The following is a 20,784-nucleotide window of genomic DNA, read 5'->3' on the forward strand; positions in this document are numbered from 1 at the left end:
GTGTGTATTTCATATTCCATTGTGAATTAGTGAACAAAAATATTGCTTCTATTTGCAATCTCTTAATCTTTGTTCACATAAATATTCACTAACAAGCTCTGATGCATGAAAATTGCTTGGAGACACCGTTTTTGAATTTTCGAGATTTTTCCCATTTCAAAAATGTTGAAAACAACCAAAAACATTTCAAGGGACATTTTGTAATAAAGTTAACCTATCGGAAACATGTTTATGATTGGAAAGGCATTTCCAGCATCGAATGCCGGTTAGAGACATAATTTCTTCTGTCTTTAACTAGGAAATGCATAATCTTCTCCTCACTCCTACCTCATTCCTTATGCCCTAACCCTAAATCTAATTTCCTTGAAGTCTCAATCAGTGCTCGAATGAATCCTTCCTCTTATTTTCTACTGTCCCTTTGTCATCGACATCATTCCCTTTCCGGTTAGTTACTTAGTGCTTGGTGCTCTTTCGATTCCCTCTAATTGTCGATTGATCAATGTTGTGCCGCAATCGATTTAGTTGCTCAACGCTCGTGTGTTTAGTTACTCGGTGCGATTGCTCGCTTCCTGTTCGTCGTTGATTGCTCAGTGCTCGATGCTTATGCTGTCTCGATTCAGTTAATCAATGCTCACTTGCTAGGTTGCTTGGTGCAATTGCTCACTTCCTACTCATCGTCAATTGCTTAGTGCTTGGTGACGTTGTCGATTCACACTTTCATAGCTTTGGTTGGTCGATTGCTTGTTTTCATGCTCAATGTTGCGAGTTTGTCACACTGTGGATTGTTCACTCTGATTGGGTGATTCTTTTTCATAAGTTTATGCTTTTACTTTCATTGTGATATTGCTTTCATTGTTACTTGTATTAATTTTTCATAGTGATGGTTTTTCATATTAGAAAAATTTCTTGATTAGGGTTGTTGATTTAAGGTTGTCCCTATTATTCCTCCCTACCCCCCACATAGGACATATGGCTTATTCAACTTCAACTTCAAGTTCAAGACCTAGCAATAATATTGCTTCAAAAAGTAAGGATGAAGAAAATAGTCCCTTATGGAAATATATGACTATAATTAAGAAAATGGGGGAATGAGGGGGTAGTTGGAAGTGGACATGTAACTTTTGCGGTTTACTAAAATTTGAGACATACACAAGAGTTAAGGCTCATCTATTAAATATCAATGGGAAAGGGATTGCTTGTTGTAAAAAAGTGAGTCTTGAAATTATGGCTGAAATGAAAAAAGTTAAAGGAGAAGTTGCAGAAAAAATGTTAAATTTACAACCTAAGTAAGTGTCTTTACTGACTAGTAGTGCTTATTTGGGACTTTCTTTGTCTTTACACGAACCAAGAGTTTTGGAATAGTTAAAGAAGAGAAAAACCATTGATTCACCTATTACTAGAGCTTTTGACATGCAAACTAGAGCACAATTTGTAACGGTCCGCCTTCTAGAACTCTTGCTAGCATAGAAGATCTGTGAGGAGGTCATTGTGTAGTGGCACAGAAACATGCTTAAATAAAACATCCATACTGCAAGCATAAATGAAGCCTGACACAACGGAAATAAAACTGCAAAACAGATGCATATACACATGACCAACCACTACCACCGTGGTTACATGGTTTATATACTTGCAAAGTCCATGCCGATACAACTCAAAAGAAAGACAAAACAAACCCCAACACTCCCAAAGACTCTAAACACCACAGGACTCGAACAACTGGGACTGCACTGTACACCGTACTACCCGGCTAACTTATGCGCTACCATATTCACCCTTGACCTTGGCCTTTCCCTTGCTTGGAATGATGATAAAATAAGGGTGAGTTACAAGACTCAACAAATATAATAAGAAACAATGTTAGTATAGTTGAAGATATAACCCAAACTACACGCACGCTATGTGCATAACAAACAACAACATATCGAGACCATAAAACACAAGTCATGAATGAACTGCATAATTAAACATGCATTTAATTGTCCTTGGGGCCCACACAAACTACACTGGCACCCAAGTCCGTAGCAAACCTATCGCTGCCATGATCTGGAAAGCATGAAACCTTGAGTTGCTACTCCCAAAATCCTATGCCCAAAACTTCATAATAGATGAAGTCTTCCCTTGAGCCCTTCTCAAGCTAGTCTAGAATCTGAGCCAAAGTTAACCTCAAGTCGGTACTCCTACTTGAAACGGAATGATATTTCCAAGTGTAATGCTAACCTCAGGTCGGTCCTCCTTCTTGAAACAGTATAATTCTCCCGTCTGTGATAATAGCCTCGGATCAATATTCTCGTCTGAAAGATGTACATGAAAAAATCAGAGACACCGCGTGCAATAGAACCATGCAATGCAACACATAAAAATGCATGACGTTGTAAGCATATACGTGATACAAGGCCCTCATAAATCAGACATCAGGCTATGCTTCGCCCACATAGTAATACACACTTAATGCAATGCTCGTGCAACCTAGTTCACCTAAAATGCTCGTGTCCAGGCACACATAGCTCGTGTTTTTCCCCCCTAATGATGCAAGCCCAGTCTCATACATAACAATACCATGCAATATAACACAGAATGATAGAACCAGTCGGCAATGGCTAGACACTGGTCGATAGTCTGCCACCAAGAGCAACCGATTAACGACCTACCTCGACTCAATCAATAGTTCACTCCCACGTCACCAAACGGTCAACCCGTTGCCTCACCGCCTGATCGTTCCTAACACCGGTCACGCTAGCTCACCCCTGAGGGGTCCATTATCATGACTAAACCTTCCCCAATCCTCTAAGAACCTAACCCCAATATTGGTTTGGCATCATTCCCAAGGAAATAGGGTGATACAAAGCCCCATGACAGTTAGAAATAAACGTCACAAGGAGTCTTCTATTTAGCTTAAAGCCATCGCCACCAAACTCACCAACAACTCACGAGTTATAAAATAGGTACCACACGTACTCACAAATTTAATACTTGGAATCAAATTAGGGTAAAGGAGGGAATAGAATACACAAAACGACCGGAACTTGCATAAGGATTAAAAAGCATGCAAAGAGGGTTTAGAACTTGCCTTTAGGTAACAGATTCCAATCTTCCCCACACTCCTGCTATAAAGTAATGTTTTTTTACAAAAAATAATGAGACTATAGCCCAAAATAATTAAATGCAACTGTGTAAAATTTATAATTTAACTCTACATAATTGCTAGTAGTTTTTCCCATTTACCTGGCTATCTTAAACTCCAAATATATGGATTTTCCCTCCAAATTTTCCCCTATCGCAGTGCTGCTGGCGCCTCTGCTTATTTCCTAATCTTCCTTCCTCCCATTTCCTTGCTCATTTGCTTTTGAAATGGCTAAATTTGGCCTTAAAAGGAGCAAAATTGAAGTTGCTCGGCCAAGGCAAAGGAATGGCCCAGTGCGCACTATGTGGCGTCACCAACGGTCGCATAAAGTTGCCACTGCCTCACCAAAATGATGTTGTTTTGGGCACCCTTATGCTGGAAAAAATCCAACATTTGTTCCCCTCGCGTGAGCATGCCTCGGCCTCGAACCTGCTGTAATACCCCAAGACCCAATGTTAGGTTCAATAAGAGACTCTAGAGAAGCTAGTATATATATCGAGGATAGTAAAGAAGGAAACAACATTAGTTGGATACCTTTTGGGATGAATGTGGATAAAGAACTCCCGAGTTAAGTGTGCTTGAGCTAGGGTAGCTCAAGGATGGGTGACCCCTGAGAAGTTTTTGTAGGCCCATCAGAGTAAGTTGATCTGGTCTTTCCTATGGCTCGATGCGGGATGTTACAGGTGGTATCAGAGCCGACCCTTGGAGAAGGCAGTCCGATGAGGGTAGGGAGTGGCGCCGGGGCCCGAGGGCCTGAACAAGGAGCGACTCCTGACAGGCTTCTAGGATGGCAGCCCCTTAATGGGAGAAGATCTGGGACCAGTTGTAAGATCACATGATGAGAACATCATGTGCTTAAGGGGGGAGAATGTAATACCCCGAGAGCCCAAGGTTAGTTCCAAGAAAGGACTCTAGAGAAACTAGTATATATATCAATGATAGTAAGGAAGGAAACAACACCACCTGGATACCTTTTGGGATGAATGAGGATAAAAAACTCCCGAAGCATGTTTGAGCTAGGGTAGCTCAAGGATGGGTAACCCTAGGAAGTTTGTGTAAGCCTATCAGGGTAAATTGATCCGCACCTTCCTATTGCTTGATGAGAGATGTTACACCTGCAACCTCGCCCCAACCTCCTCGCGAGCGTGCCGCCTGATTTGCATGCTCCTTCAACTTATATATGCCCACCATTAAATTTAAAGAGACTCCGTAGCCTTTTTCAAAAATTGCACTTAAGCCCCAAAATTTTCAGAAACTATTACTCATGCCTTACTTTAATAATACCACTTACACGCCATAATTTTCTATAATCTATCAATTACACCCCCCTTCCCATAAATACAATAAATTCATAAATACAATGCCACATATTTTTAATTCTATAAATACCCACAAATAAAATAATTAATCATCTTGATTGCCCAATGCACTACCTGGCATTCCATTTCAAAAAATTACAAATTGACATGCCATGTCGTCATTTTCTAGAAACAATCCACCGACCCTAAAATCACCTCGATAGGTTACTAAGAATCCCCTCAAACTATTCAATAATCATTTCAAATACTGGAATTTATTTCCCAAAATTCTAGGATGTTATAGTCTTCCCCCCTTAACAGAATTTCATGGTCAAAATTTAAGAACAAAACATTCGACATGCAGCACATTAAAGGTACATGGGGAGCCCCATGCCAAATAACACACCAAGATATGGTCATGAAAGGTTACCTTACACGACTCCAATCTCTTCTTCCATCTCGGCCGCCATCAACATGAACACTCGCCCTAAAACCTGGGGCCTGTCAGTAGTACTAGGGTCTTGTGTTGAGGGCAACGATAATGGTGGGGTTAGCCCTTGCACCCTAGGCATTATTGGCCTCTATGCTGGTCCTGGTCTACTTGTCCCCCCATCTCCTCTATTTTGGATTAGCTGCAAACACATATTTGCTTGATGTTGTTTCTGACCACAACAATAGCAAATGGTCTCCTAGCCAGGTGCCATGCCAAATCTACGTGGGCAGTCTTTTCGCACATGTCGTGACTGACCATAATGGAAACATACTTCCCCGCATATTATGTGGCATGACCCTCGGTGCCTTTCTCCACATGTCTCGCATACTGAGGATCTTTTTGAGCTCTTGCTAGAATTCACATCCCATCTTCTCTTTTTATCGCTATTCCCAGAGCCGACCATAGTAGTTTGCAACATTCTTGCTTTTCGCTGATCTCGCTCAATTGCATGGGCCCGTTGCACCACGGTAGGGTAATCCACAACTCTAACTGCAACCATAGCGTGACAGATCTCTGCTCGTAGACCCTTCTCAAACTTGCTAACCTTCCTGGACTCTAGGGTCACCAACTTTGGCGCATACTAGGCTAATGAGAAGAACTCGGTCTCATACTAGATAACAGTCATGTTCCCTTGCTACAACTTAATGAACTCATAAATTTTTTGCTCATGGACCCCTCAGGAATTTAGGTCTCACATAATTCGTCTTGGAACTCTACCCATGAAGGTTCCCTATCAGCAAATTGTTGCCTGATAGTCTCCCATCAACACTTGGCATTGCCTTTTAGAAGGAAGATCCCCAACTGAACCTCTTGGTCTTCAATAGATCCTATCGACCGCACAAACTTCTCGATGGCCAATAATCAATTATTTGCCTCTACAACATCCGCTTCACCACTGAACTCTAGTGGATGTAACGCCATGAAATTCTTCAAGAGCGCACCACTAACATTGCCCTTGATACCCTGTGCTCTGGAATGTGATGTTTGACCGCTGTTGTCGTCGTCGTTGTCACGTTGCTCTTGCCTCAACTGAGAAACAACCAAAACATTAATTGCCCACATGATGCCTCTGGCTGATGATCGCCACTAGCCTCTCTTGGTGCCTCAGGTAAAGGGATAGTCCATCCACATCCTCACCCACTTCGGGTATTCATATTCCCTACACATTCCAAAAGCATTTAGAATTCAACACCAAAATCGCGGCTCATACATAACTCCGAGCCATCCTAGCTCTACCCGACTCCCTACATGTACAGGGGAGACACATCCCAACCTTGCTCTGATACCAAATTGTAATGGCCCGCCTCCCGGAACTCTCGCTAACACAAAAGATCCGTGAGGAGGTCGTTGTGTAGTGGCATAGAATTTTTTTTTATTTACACTTTTAGCTGTATTTTCATTTCTTATTTTTTTGGGAAAATGTCATTTCCCCATTTCTGTTTTGTATCGGAAACGTTTCCCATTTCCTGTTTCCATTTTCGTGTAACCTAGTTGACAAGAGGTTTATCAATATATGTTGTCTTTTGGGTATATTTTTCATAATTATGATAAGAGGATTCATGAAGTTATTATTGATTGATGAAGTTATTGTTATTTTGTGACTTTTTGTTGATGTTTCAAACATTTTTACAAACTAGTTTAGAAATAGGCTTTTTGTTGGTGTTTTGAGGATATGAAAGCTTATGTTCTTGTGATTGAAAATTTAAACAAGCTTTTTTTGTTGGTGTTTTGTGATTGTTGGTGTTTTGAGGATATGAATGCTTCTGTTTTTGTGATTGTAAATTAAATAGGCTTTTTTGTTAGTGTTTTGTGATTGTTGGTGTTTTGAGGATAAGAATGCTTTTATTTTTGTGTTATAGTGCACTTTTAACATGTTTTATGTTGATTAAAGAGATGAAAACATTGAATGCCTATTATGATTGCCACCTTACTTGATAGGTTTATATTTTAATGATTGTCTCTATATTGGCTAAGCATGGACTCATGCTGTCTAAAATGGAAATTGTGTTCAAGTTTTAGCAAGGGCTAAGTATCAAGATACTTGCTTAACAAACAACAACTTTACTAATTACTAAGTTAACAAATGTACATTGAAAGGAAATGCATTAACAAAGAAGCAACCCAACCCTAACACTTTCCCACCATACTTCATACCTTATAACTGTTTATACATTGATTACACCAAAGCCAAATACCTTGACCTACTTCCTTCATTCTTTATCATGTAGAAAACAACCCAACCCTAACACTATCAGACACCTAACAAATTTAAGTTCTTTTGTCCTATACTCTTGGAGTTTCAATTTCAATTGAAAATTTTCTTCTATAATACACCTATGGCCTTTCTCAAAGCTTCAATAGCTTATCTTTTCTCTTTAAGGCGTTTTCTTCAATAATCCTCTCTTGTTCTTGTAGTATTTCATCATTTTAAACTATTTCTACCATGTTGCATTTCATTTCATTCAACTTATCTAACAAAACTCCACATAATGCTTCCTTATGAGCTGTGCATAATCATCAATCCAATCAAACTATCTGCAATCATCATCATGTCCACCAAACTATCCAAGAGTCAATTCCATTCACATTAAATGCTTTGTCATTTATAAGAAAACAAATTATCTTCCAAAATTGGCACCTTAAGAATTTTCTTCAACGATTATCCTTACTCCATGATGTGTAGCACCAAACAGATACACCATGCTCACACATGATTCTTTGATGCAAGATAGAAGAGATGATTAAAGTTTTACCCAGTTCCAAATTGGAAGCCATCATAACTGAGAACAAATTCAATGGCAAAAAAAAAAAAGGGGGTTAGAGAGCTAAATGGTTGTAGCTAATGTGCTTCCAACTGCAAACACTAGCAATTTATCCTCATTTCACCAACTATCTGATTAGTAGACACTAGCAATGGTGTTTTACTTGTCAAGTGAGCAGGTTTGTTTATGTGTGTGTATGTATAAAATTAAATAATAATAATAATAATAATAAAGTAGATAACCCAAGCATACTTATGGAAATTATACATGAGTTCCATGATGCCAAAAAGAAAGCAGAAGAAAGTGAAAATTCTAAAAATAATAACTTAGGGTTGAAAATGCCTTCTTGTATAGAAATGGACTTCTAAAAGTTCTCTACCACTCAAATGCATGCATGGAAATCCACACATGTTCAAAGGAATACCAATTTCGTGGTGGACAATAATCTACATACATTCAAAGGCATACCAATTTCCCGTTTGACAACAATCTACACATATTTAATGCATACACATTTCAAAAGGCAAATAGAAATGTTGGAAACACCCCTCTAGTGTTGTTATTTTTTTCCACAACTCTATACCTAATAGCCAAGACTAACATCTCACCATAAAAGCTAGGTTTATCAAAGCATGCCTTGACCATTTACATAGAATTGTGAAAAATGTACCCAAAGCATATATTGGTAAGCCTTTTGTCAACCAATATTTATGTGAACAAAGATTATGATATTGTAAATAGACACAATATAAATAGTTCTGTTCACTAATTCACAATGGAATATGAAATACATACAAGTTATGCAAATTGCCCATGAAGCTGTGCTAAGATCTGAACTCTTCTCAACCAAACCATCCACTTTTCACCTCGCGCGAGCACGCTATCAATAGTCTTTATGCTGTATCAGAGGAGGATTATGTGTTAATAATAGAACAAAAGAGACAAATGCACAGTAGGTCAATGACATGCAACACAAAATAGCTTAAGCAAGACATGACAAGTATCTGTACAATATGTTTTGATCCACACATCAGCGACCGAGAGAGAGAAGCTGGGTTACCTGAGACAAAAGCCAGCATGCTTCCATCGTTGTGCGTCAGTGCAATCATCCCTCCTTTTTCTCGAATTCACTGTTGTTAAACCCCTAAATCAAACTATTTGGTGGTGATACTAATTAGGCTAAATGACACCGTTTTAGGAAATTACAGAGACGGAAAGTATTAAAATGACGCCAGTTCATAGATGCGTCAGCAATTTAACATATCATCATGTTATCTTATCTCGCCACGTCATTGGGGTACACATATCTAAACAAATTATAATACAATTGATATTAATTTTAAAGTATTAAATATAAATTGAAATAATTTTTAAAATAGATTAAATTGAAAAATAACGAAAAGATGAAGATTATTCAAGATATTAATCCTTGTGAAGTATTGAAATGCTGAATTGGGAGTTGGAATTGGGTTCAATTTCAATTTCATGAGCAGAGCTAACTTTGACTTTAAGAGATTGATAAAGACAGGCCGCAGCCACCCCCACGTAAATTGAATTTGTCGCCCCTGAATTGATGGGGGCGTAAATCCGCTTAGCCATGCGCAAATAATTACATTTCTCCTTTAAATTTGTCTCTTTTTGTATTTTTTTTTTCGAAATTATCTCAATTGAGCGCTGTCTAAATCAGCATTAAGGACTACGCATTTGTGATTTGAGTCATTCAATTATAGGGCACTGCTATGTCCCCCCCCCCCCCCGCCGCAACTACTATGTTGCCTGACGGTGAGCAATATAACAGTTGCCTTCAACTATATAACTTTAACTTTTTTTTATAATATTTAATGCATAATTTTTTAATAATCACTTATTAATTTGTGCTATAAATAATTTTTTAGAACGAATAATAATGGGTCTTAATTTTTTTCACGACAAAAGAATTAAAAATTAAGAAAAATATAAATATATATATATATATATATTGGATTAGTTTGATGTGGAAGGCATTATCATTAACAAATTTTTTTTTCCTCAAATTATTGAAGTATAGTTGTAAAACACTTTAGCGGGGATATATATAAACTATAAATTGTGAATTAACATTAATAAAAGAAATTTAAATTAATATTTTAAACATTTATATTTATAGCAAATTGCATGTATATCACGTGCGCTTTATGTTTAGTATCTCAAAATGTCATCGCATGATATTTAATTTTATTATTATTACAATGGGTTTCTATAGCTTAGATTTCATTTTACCTAAGTAAATTATGAGTAGAAAATTTAGCAATGAAGCTGTCTTACAATTAAACAAAAGAAAGAATGTAATTAAAGATACAATCAGTAAGTTTGATGTCAAGAGGTAAGAAAATATATATGTTTGCTCCAGTCCTACTGGGATAGTTTGCATTACCATCAGGGGCGGATCCAACAAGTTGGGGGTGGGGTGGGCTGGGCTGGGCTGGGTCAGGGGTGGGCTAAAATGAATTTAGGGCAAACTTTTGTATTAAAATTTTAATTTTTTTGTGGGCTGCCCAGGGCTTCAGCCCAGGGCAGCTCACATGTGTATCCGCCCCTGATTACCATGTATCTCCTAGTCTTAGGATAAATGTATTACTATTCTTTGTACATTAGGGGCTTTTATATGATCAATATTCTAGCATTTGGATAGCATTAAAACCATTTATAGTCTTATTGTTCTGTTTTTCATCATTTTTCTTCTTTAGAGAAGATAAAATAATTAAGGGACACAAGATTATCTTATCAAAGCTCATTTTACAGTAACCTTACCCTCCACACCCTTTAGTCATTCTTAATCTCCTATTAAAAATTATCCTTTTTAGAATGTTGAAAACTAAACACACATTGGAAGAGGGAAAAATACCCCAAACACACTTTAGTTTATTATAGTACTTGGTACAAGAGAATCATGCACTCGTTGATTACTGGTACTCTCTCAAACACACACACACACACACACACACACTATCATTCCATACACCTATCTTATTTCGTAATACTACTTTAACACCTCTGGGTCCATGCATTATAAGTACTCTCTCAACAACAAAAATAAAAGTCCACAATTGAAGATGCTTGGTAGTTACGTTGTAACTTGTGGTCAGAATTTGGCCTTGAAAAATGTGTGACATTCTAAAACAAGTCCTTTTGGAAGAGACTTATGTGGGCTTATTTAGGAATATTTTATTAGTGATCATGGGTAGGCTTGGGCTTGGGCTTGGGTTGACCAGCTTACAAAATATGGACATTAGTGTTGGGCTTTAACACTACCCCTCAACACTAATGCACAACAACCATAAGTTGTTCTTGATGCTTTGAAAAATTTTTAAGACTCCAATTTTTCGTCAATATATTTGCAACTTCTTCCTCTGTCTCTATTGGCTTCAACTCAATCTCATTATGTAGAACTTTTTCTCTCAAGTAGTAATAATGCACCTTAATATGCTTAGTTCATGAATGGAACATCAGATTTTTGCCAGGCAAACAATCGATAGATTATCACTATCTACTGAGATTGAGCAATCAATTGATTGGTGTTAATTTTCTAGTAATAGTACTAGGCATGTGCATTCTTGTGAAACCATTATTGTTACTTTGTACTCTACTTTGGTACTCGAGAGTGAGACTTTTGGTTGTATTTTACTGTGCCAAGAAATTGCGCTCTCAATCCAAAGCTAAACATATACCCTGTGGTTGATTGTCGAGTGTTGAGATCACCACCATAGTTTGCATCACAAAATCCAATCAACTCACATGAGCCTCCTACCTTATATATAGAAGATTCCACTATCAATAGTTCCTTTAATGTATCTTAAAATTCACCATACAACTTCTAAATGTGGTTTTTTAGGCTTTCGCATGAATTTGCTTACTACTACGAAATGTTAAGTCGCATTAAGGTGAGATAGATAAGATTTCCCACTAATTGAATACATAGTTGCATCCCCTAAATCTTGGCCTTTACTTGAGTAGAGCTTTTGCATTTACCTCCATTGGTGTTGAGATTGGCTTGCACTCTAACATCCCGAGCCTTTGTAAAAGATCTTTAACATATTTTTGCTGGCACAAAGACAACCTTTCTATAGTGCAATTAATCTCCTAATTAAGAAAATGCTTTAGTTTTCCAAGCTTTTTCATTTGAAATCGTATCGTTAGGTTTTCTCTAGTTTGATTGACCCTTTTAAGATCATCTCTAGTGATTAAATCATCTTCATATACTAGGGCTAGTCGTCCACCCTAAGCTCTCACAAATAAACTAGAGCTAGCTTGAGTCATTTCGTAACCGTTTTGAATTAGAAACTCAACAATCTTTCCATACAAAGCTCTTGGTGCTTGTCTCAACCGTAAAGTGCCTTCTTTAATTTGCACACATAGTCTGGGATCATTTTGTTTTCAAATCCTTGTGGTTGTTCCATGTTTATTTCTCTATCCAACTCTCGATGAAAAAAATGCAATTTTAACATCCAGTTGCCAAAGCTTATTTCTCTATCCAGCTCTCGATGCAAAAATGCAATTTTAACATCCATTTTCCAAATCTTCCAAGACTTGTTGGCTGCAAGTGCTAGTAAAACACATACAATGATGATTTTTACCACTAGACTAAATGTCACATTGTAGTCTAACCCATATTGTTGAGACAATCCACGAGCAACAAGTTGAGCTTTGTATCTTTCAACCAACCCATCTAGTCGTATCTTCACTTTGTATACCCATTTCCAGGATATGGGTTGCACACCTATGGGTTTAAACACTATCTCATATGTCTCATTTTCATTCAGTCCTTGGATATCCTCCTCCATAGCTTCTTTCCAATCCTTATTTTGAGATGTTTTTAGAAAAAAATTGAGAGAAAAATAATAATTCGTTTTATTCACCATATGCAATACAATATGCATAGGGAACAGACAAATTTAGAAAAGAAAACCCTTCAATTAGGGAATTCTTATAATAGAGAAAATCCCTCAAATAAGGGGGCTAGGAGAATCGGTAACTTCCATAAGTGGAGTACAGAATAAAAATCCACAATTTGTACATTGAATCTATATACATTAGGAAGCTAGAATAATATCCATAATCTTGGTTATTTACAACATTCCCAAATTACTTGAGTAAGATTTCTCATTACTTGAGTAATTTGTCCATTCTTACATGTCGACGTTCAGAATTGGTCGATCGTGATTCGTTGGCCTGCACTGGTGTAATAGATCTGAGGAAAAGGAAATGGATTATCTAACTCGGGTTGTTGATCCATCGGCTGGCCCCTGCAGTGACACTCTGACGCTTAAGTTAGTAAGCGAGTAAGGAAGAAGTAGAGTATCAGCAAGCTGGCAAGAAAAACTTACCTTGGCTCTAAGAAAAGCGAGTTGATATATGGGAGGTGGATAGGCCCTCCTGCATGTGCTGTACGTCTGCAGATGATGGGACGCGATTTTTGGCGTCGACAAAAATGCCCATGCATCAGTAAGGCGCCGACGGGACCCTCATTAATGTGGATGGAATCCGTCATTAATAAGGATGGGATCTAAGATGAACGCGCGGAAATCTAGACGCGACTGCAATGATGTTGCAAAAGGCCACGATGGGACTGGCATAGGCTGATCAAATGGGCCGAGAGGATAGGGCCAGATTGGGCCTGACTAGCCTAGCTGGGGCGGCCTTTAGGCCGCTAATATTTTCGAGCATATAACCTTCTCATTATGCGAGCTGATCGGCTAGGCCGACGAACTGCAAGAGTCACTGAGAGCTTGCTCGAAGTGTAGCTGGGAGCTCGCTCGTAGTATAGCTGGGAGCTCACTCGTATTAAGCCTGCTTGATCCTACTATCCTACGATCCGAGTATGGGTTGAGCCTAGCCCATAAGGGGTAGAGTAGAAAATACCCGCAACATTAAGCCCCCCAGCTCATAGTGCGATCTTCGGATTGTGAGTTGACGCGTGTCAGCTATTCCAACTGTAAATACCTCTTTCGACTTTCTATCCAATCGTTTCAAATCACGCCATTTTATGCAGCACGTCTTGTCTGCGGCACATTTAATGTGAACGTTTCCCCACTACTGCGTATGATCATGCCTGTGGGACCCATAAGCTGTCGTGCGACCAACGGATGCGGTGCATTCCATAAGTCGTTTTGATCTAAAGGCTGAGATTGGTCGAGCTGAAAGGTATAAATAATAGAGGGTACTGCCTTTTTTCCCTCTTTCACGGTACTTTGTATTTTCCTTGCCTTCTTCGCCCTTTTGTTCTCGAGGCTTCCATTGCTTTTGGCACTCCCGTCTGCGATTGCTTAAACGTCAACCATCTTCATCCGGGGCTTGCTTCAACCTCTTACTCCGACAACAAGCTATTTGCGACTTTCATCTTTTCTTTTGTGTGGGTCGTCCGCCGTCGGTTAATCGCTGGTGGTTCTCCTGGTCTTCCCGACTCTATCGATGTCGTTTCCGTTTTCTGGGGGATCAACTTGAATCAGTTGATTAGGTTTCCATCGAGCCCTCGGGCATAATGACCTTAGGATTAGTCTTCCATGGAATATTGGGCTCGTAGTTGCAGCCAGCCTTAGGCGGCACCCTGTTACAAAGCGCACGGCCTGCAATATAGGGAGTATTTTTAGGGCTCTTCCGGTTCTTCGGGGTCTAGTACGCGACCTGTAACCTGAATTTCCCTTCTTTCTCTTTATAGATGTTCGATCCTATTCGAAAGAACTCAGGCCAAGAGCGCTGCAACCATACTATAGGAGAAGACGATACCTCGGACTCCAAAGATTGTCTTGTGATGGGGACACAAAACTCCGAAAGGACGAGCTCGCCATCCAGGGAGGTCATTGATGTGACTTCTTCCGAAGTCGATCTAGAGATCCACGAGCAAGTTGCTGGGGGGAGGACGGAGCGTGAGGTTCTTAAGAGATTCCCCTCAAAAGCTAAATTTCTTGAGGTGGGGACCTGCACTCGGGAGTTTCATCTTCCGACGAATTGCTGGGTGTACATCCCTGCTCCGAGCTCTCACGCAGCCTACCCGCCGTTTGGTTACATAGCCATTAGCCCCCAGCACCTCGAGTCTGGATTTAGGTTCCCTGTTGCTCCATACCTTCTTGCACTTTTAAACGACGTCAAACTCGCACCCTTTCAATTAACACCTAATTCGTATACCCAACTCACATCTCTGACCATTTTTCTCCTTAGGAATAGCCTCCCGCCTCTATCACCAAAACTGATTCAATTTCTTTTTTCTTTTAAGAATGCCAAGGACGGGCTGTACTACTTGGCAGCTCGTCCCTCGCAATACAAAGTTGTCCTTCCCCAGGGTAAGGCGAAAGGGAAATCCAACGTGGGCGATTACAAGTCTAATTGGTTCTTCATCTCCTGCCCTTCACTTTCACCACTTAAGACCACTAGCTTTGCGCTTACTACAGGTAAAAGCATGCTCGTTTCTGTTGACCGCTTTACCTTGACTTGCATTTCTAACCTTTCCTTTTTGTTATGTAGATTTCGGAGGCGGAAAATTGAGCCTCTCAGCCAAAGAGATTGAGATCCTAGATAAGCTCGTTGCAGCGGGGTTAGTCTCGGAAGAATTCGAAGTAACTGACGAGCTACTCAGGGAGCACGAGCTCACGCCTCCTCTTAACGCCCATGTCATTAAAGGGAATCATATTGGGGTCCTAGGTGCCAAAGTCCTCCCATCCACCTTCCGAGTCCCTAAATCGAGCAGTAACAAAGATGAGGAGAATCAAATCGACGAAATGGTTGAACTCAACCTTGTTGCGCCGAAAAGGTACGAGCCTAGGTCAAGTGCCGTTACATCCACGATTCTGAGCTTGAGCTCGCGAGATGGGAGATCAGAGCAGTCACAACCACGCTCGCGGCCTCAACAACAACAACACCCCTGACAACAGCATCAACAACAGAAAAACTTACAACAAGAGCAAAGAGCTCTCATTCCTTACGACCAGGGGCCTAACGGAGCACGGGGGAAAAAGCATGCAAGAGAGAGCTCCAATGCCCCGTTGTTGGGTCAAAGAGAGGTCTTAACCAGCTGCGGGATGGCGACAGAGGCAAGAGGGCCAGAGTTCCCGAGGAGAAGACCAACTAGGGGGGCACTCAGGAACCAATGCGCGGAGCAATCTACTTCCATGCCCTAATAAACGAGATGTCCCAAGTCGTGGGCACGTCTGCCAAGTCTTTGGATAAAGACGAGATGAGTGGGGTGTTGCTTGACAATTATATAGCTCGCCACAACTTTCTAGTAAGCTGACCATTACATAGCTCGCCAAATCGTTGGCACGTCTGTCAAGTTTTTTTTTTTTTTTTTTTGGGGGGGGGGGAGCTTGACCGTTCTGTTTTTCAAACCTCGTTAGCCGCCATGAAGGACAAAAAGCTACGGTAAGATTTTGAAGGCAGGATTCAAGCGACGAAAATTGCCTATGAGCAAGAAATAAAGAAGCTCAAGGGGGAGAGAAAGGCCCTTCATGCCGAGCTTCTAACTGCTCATAAGGAGGCAGAAGGCTCCGAGATGCGTATAAGGGTGGCATTTCAGAGAAATAAAGATCTCGACGAGGAGCTCCGTCGATCGAAGGACATGTGGGAGTCTGCCAACTCCAGGCTTACTGGTGAGCTAAACAAAGCTAGAGAGAAGCTTTGAAAGGCTTGGGATGAACGAAAACAGGCTGATGGCCGAGCCGAACGGTGCGAGGAGATTGCAAAGAAGGCCATTGATGATGTCAAAGCGGAGGTGGAAGCTCGGATAGACTTTGCATGCAAAGGGACCAAGTCCGATACCTGCTCGGCGTTCCTTTACACCTCTGGTTGAACCATCCTGAGATGGATTTCGCTTTCTTTGGGGAACAGGCCGTCGAGGAGGTGAAAAAGTACGCGGCCGAAGAAATTGAGAACATCGAAGCTGCCACTCCACTGGATTCATTTGAGGTCACTTCGCCTACTGCTCTCGCCGAAGCTCAGCCGATCAAAGTCGCCGAAGTGCAGCCCGATGAAGCTGGCCAAGTTCAGTCCCCTGAGGCCCAACCTGCTTAAGCCGTCGTCCCTCCTAGCTAGGCTTCCTTTCTGTTCCCTTTTCTTTTTCACTTTACTTTATAATACATGCATTTGTTCAATGGGAATGCAATATTCTTTCTGAGCTCGCGTGTTTTTTTTTTTTTTTTTATGCACACTCAAGCTAATCGAACTTAAAGTTTGGACGAAAATCGAAAAGATAGCACCTGAACCAAACTTCAAGATATAACTTAAAGCGATACTCATGTCATGGAAGAGATCTTCAAGAATAAAACTTGAGACAGATAAATTCAGACGTGATCTTCCATACTTTCAGGCGACTCAGGACATCCTTTAGATAACACGTCCCGATTGAGATATCATAAACGTTATAATGAAAAGCTTGCCGAGAGATATGTCTAGGTAGATCGTCCTACGACCTTAGATGATGTATCATGGCTTGTCACAAGTATAAGAAACTAAGAAGGAACATCGAAAAAAGTCGCAGGCCGTGACTTGAGTCAAGAGGGAAGGACCCTAGCTAACGAACCCTCAGCTTGAGTAGTGGAAGTGGTTGCTCAGTAGATTCCAAACCATGACTTTAAGCCAAGAGGAATGGTTCTCAACTCGTAACTACAAAGATACTCAATCGAGCATCAAAAAATAATGTAGTTGAGAGGGAACACTCAGGTAGGTCGCAGACCATGACATTTGTCAAGATGAAAGGACCCCAGCTAGTGAACCATCAGCTTGAAATAATTTAACGCATGTGACTGCTTGGTGGACTCCAAACCATGACAATAGGCCAAGATGAATGGATCCAAATTTTTCGAGGCTAGGTCCAAGGTGAGGGTTATGGTGAATGCTTAGGTGATCCTCAAATCATAGCGCGTAAACCAAGTTGAATGGGACCCAGCTCGCAAACCATAGCCCCCATATCCCAGACTATCTTCTCATTCTTATTTTTAACAACCAAAAAGTGGATGCAATAAACTTCGGCAAAGAAAACAACAGCACATTAATATCGTATAAATAGAATGCTCAATTCATCGGAGCAATATCGGTGAAAGTAAGACATCAATTGACAGCTAATATTATGAGAAAGAGAAATGTTTGCTTATCGAAAATAGGGCTTGAGATGTTCTACGTTCCAAGCCCGTGGAAGAGTGGGTCCATCCATATCAACCAAGTGATACGCTCCGTTGCTGAAACTTTCTTTTATAGTGTAGGGGCCTTCCCAATTTGGCCCTAAAGTCCCCTCGCTGCTTTTACGAGCTTCGGGGAGGACAAGGCGCATCACCAGGTCGCCGACATTATAGCATCGGACTTGAACCTTTTGATTATAGTATCTCGCCACGCGCTATTGGTAGGTCGCCACTCTCAAGTGAGCTAGCTCCCTCGCTTCTTCAAGCAAATCGAGATTCGCAGCCAGTAACTGATCATTATTCTCTGGGTCAAAGGTGGTTCTACGCTGACTAATCACTTCATTCTCTGACAGGATCATCGCCTTAGATCCGTATACCATAGAGAAGGGAGTTTCTCCTGTGGTGGTGAGAGCTGTAATGCGGTAGGCCCAGAGCACGGTTTGTAGTTCGTTCACCTAGGCTCCATTTTTGGCTTCCAACTTGGTCTTTAATATCTTCTTGATGATTTTGTTGATAGCTTCGACTTGGCTGTTGGCCTGTGGGTGGTCCACAGCTATGAAACTCTTCTTGATCCCTAGTGATTCGCAAAATTGGATGAACTATTCGCTGGTAAACTGGGTTCTGTTGTTCGTGACTATTTACTGAGGAACTCTGAACCTGCAGATGGTATTACTCCATACAAACTTTTCTACCTTCGCGCTGGATATCTGTGCGAGCTCCTTTGCTTCTGCCCACTTGGTGAAGTAATCTACATCCACTATAGCATGCTTTCACCCGCCGCGAGCTGTTGAAAATGGCCCAATTAGGTCGATACCCCACATAGCGAAGGGTCATGGGCTGCTCATTTGTTGCAGGTAGGTGGGCGGAGCTCGTGGCACCTTTGCAAATCGTTGGCATGTATCGCATCTCTTCACCAGATTTATAGCATCCTGCTTCATGGTAGGCCAGTAAAATCCCTAACAAAAGGCCTTCTAGGCTAAGAATATCCCCCAGTATGATCGTCGCAGTGATCGACGTGGATTTCTGTGAGAACTACTCGGCAATTAGGCTCATCGATGCATCTAAGTAATGGGACTGAAAACCCCATTTTGTACAGAATATCGTCGTGAATATAGTATCTGGCTGCCCGAGCTCGCGTACGTCGTGCTTTTAACTTGTCGTTTGACAACTTTCCCTCTTGCAAGTATTCAACAATGGGCCTCATCCATGAATTTGGCCTTAGCTCGGTTGTTAACGTCTCATTTTTCCCTTCTGTGCTTGGTGTAGCTAGGAACTCCATGGGGATGGCCCCCAATAAGTCTGCATCTTCTACTGACGCCAAGCGGATGAGAGCATCGGCGTGAGAGTTCTAGCTCCTTGGCACTCGATTCAACTTGCACTCTTCAAATAGGCAAAGTAGTTCATGGAATTTCTAGAGGTACGCTGCCATCTTTGGGCCCTTTGCTTGATACTCCCCTTGTATTTGACAGACTACGAGCTGGGAGTCACTGAAAATTGCCAACTGCTCTACTTTGACTTCTTTGGCCAAGCGCAGACCAGCCAAAAGTGCTTCGTACTTAGCCTCATTGTTCATTGCTTTGAAACCAAACCTTAGCGCATAAGGAATCTTGCGTCCCTCCAGGCGTATTAAGAGCACTCCAACTCCGAACCCATGCTCGCTAGAGGAACCATCCACGAATAACTCCCAAATTGGAAATGCTGAAGAATTGGGCTCTTCCACTGGCCCTATGAATTCTGCGATGAAATCTGCCAGCACCTGCCCCTTGATGGTTGACCTTAGTTTGTACTCTATGTTGAATTTGGCGAGCTCAATGGCCCACTTGAGTAGACGGCCGGACGAGTTAGGCTTCTATAAGATCTGCTTGAGTGGGTGTTTAGTCAGTACGCCAATCTGATGAGCTTGGAAATAGGGGCGTAGCTTTCTCGATGTGACCACTAAGGAATAGGCAAGCTTCTCCATGGGGGTGTACCTTGTTTCGGCATCAAGCAGTCTGTGGCTCACGTAATACACCGGGTACTACACCCAATCTTCTTCTCGCACTAATGCTGCGCTAATAGCATACTTGGACACTCACAGATAGACGATCAGTTCCTCTCCTTCCTTTGGTTTTGACATGAGCAGACAGTCGCAAGGCACCTCGCGGCATGCAGCCGCGAGGCTGCGCGAGCCGCATGCAGCCGCGAGGTTGCACCTCGTGACTGCTACTCCTTGCTGCTGCAAGCTGCCAGCTGGCGGCAATTGTTGCCGCCAGCCTTCTTCAATTTTTTTTTATTTTTTTGATTTATTTTTATCCCCATTTTTTTTTCCATGGCACCACAATTGCCCCCTACTCTTATGTTTTGTCTTTACACGAAATTGAAGAGTAAAAATATTAGCGAAGGAGTCGGGTCTAGCACCTTGACTCAACCAAGTGTTCTAGAATGCCCGAAGATCTGACGTCAGCCAAGGGCTTTAAGTACCATATTATCTCTGGGCAGCCAAGCCCTCGAGGAATAGGTTTCGTTGTGGGATCCTTGCCGGGTGTCCGAGCTTGCCGGGAGGTCTAGGCACTGGATCAGTTAAGGAGTCGGGTTTAGCTCAGGAGCATAGCACCGGACTTAGTCAATGGATCCCGACGAGCCTACGGGCACAGTCTCCAGAGCATCTGGTGATCCCATGATGGATCGTAGCGCTCTGGCTATAGTGTTCTCCATGTCCGTCTTTCGGGGTTAGCCTACTTCAGGGAATCTGGGTTTGGCCAGTGGTTCAGCACGAGATTTCGGCCAGACATCCAAGTTTGCTGGGGGACCTAGGCGCCAGATCTACCAAAGAGTTGGGTCTAGCCAAAAAGGCATAGCAACCAACTCAAGCGAGGGGTCTGGGTGAGTCTGCGGGCATGGGCATTGGATGTTCCGGTGATCCCGTGCCAACTCGTGGTCATAAGCACCAGATTGCAACTGGATGACTCAACTCCGATAAGCGGGG

Source organism: Diospyros lotus, chromosome 11 (genome assembly GCF_014633365.1).
Source record: "Diospyros lotus cultivar Yz01 chromosome 11, ASM1463336v1, whole genome shotgun sequence".
NCBI classification, from domain to species: Eukaryota; Viridiplantae; Streptophyta; class Magnoliopsida; order Ericales; family Ebenaceae; genus Diospyros; species Diospyros lotus.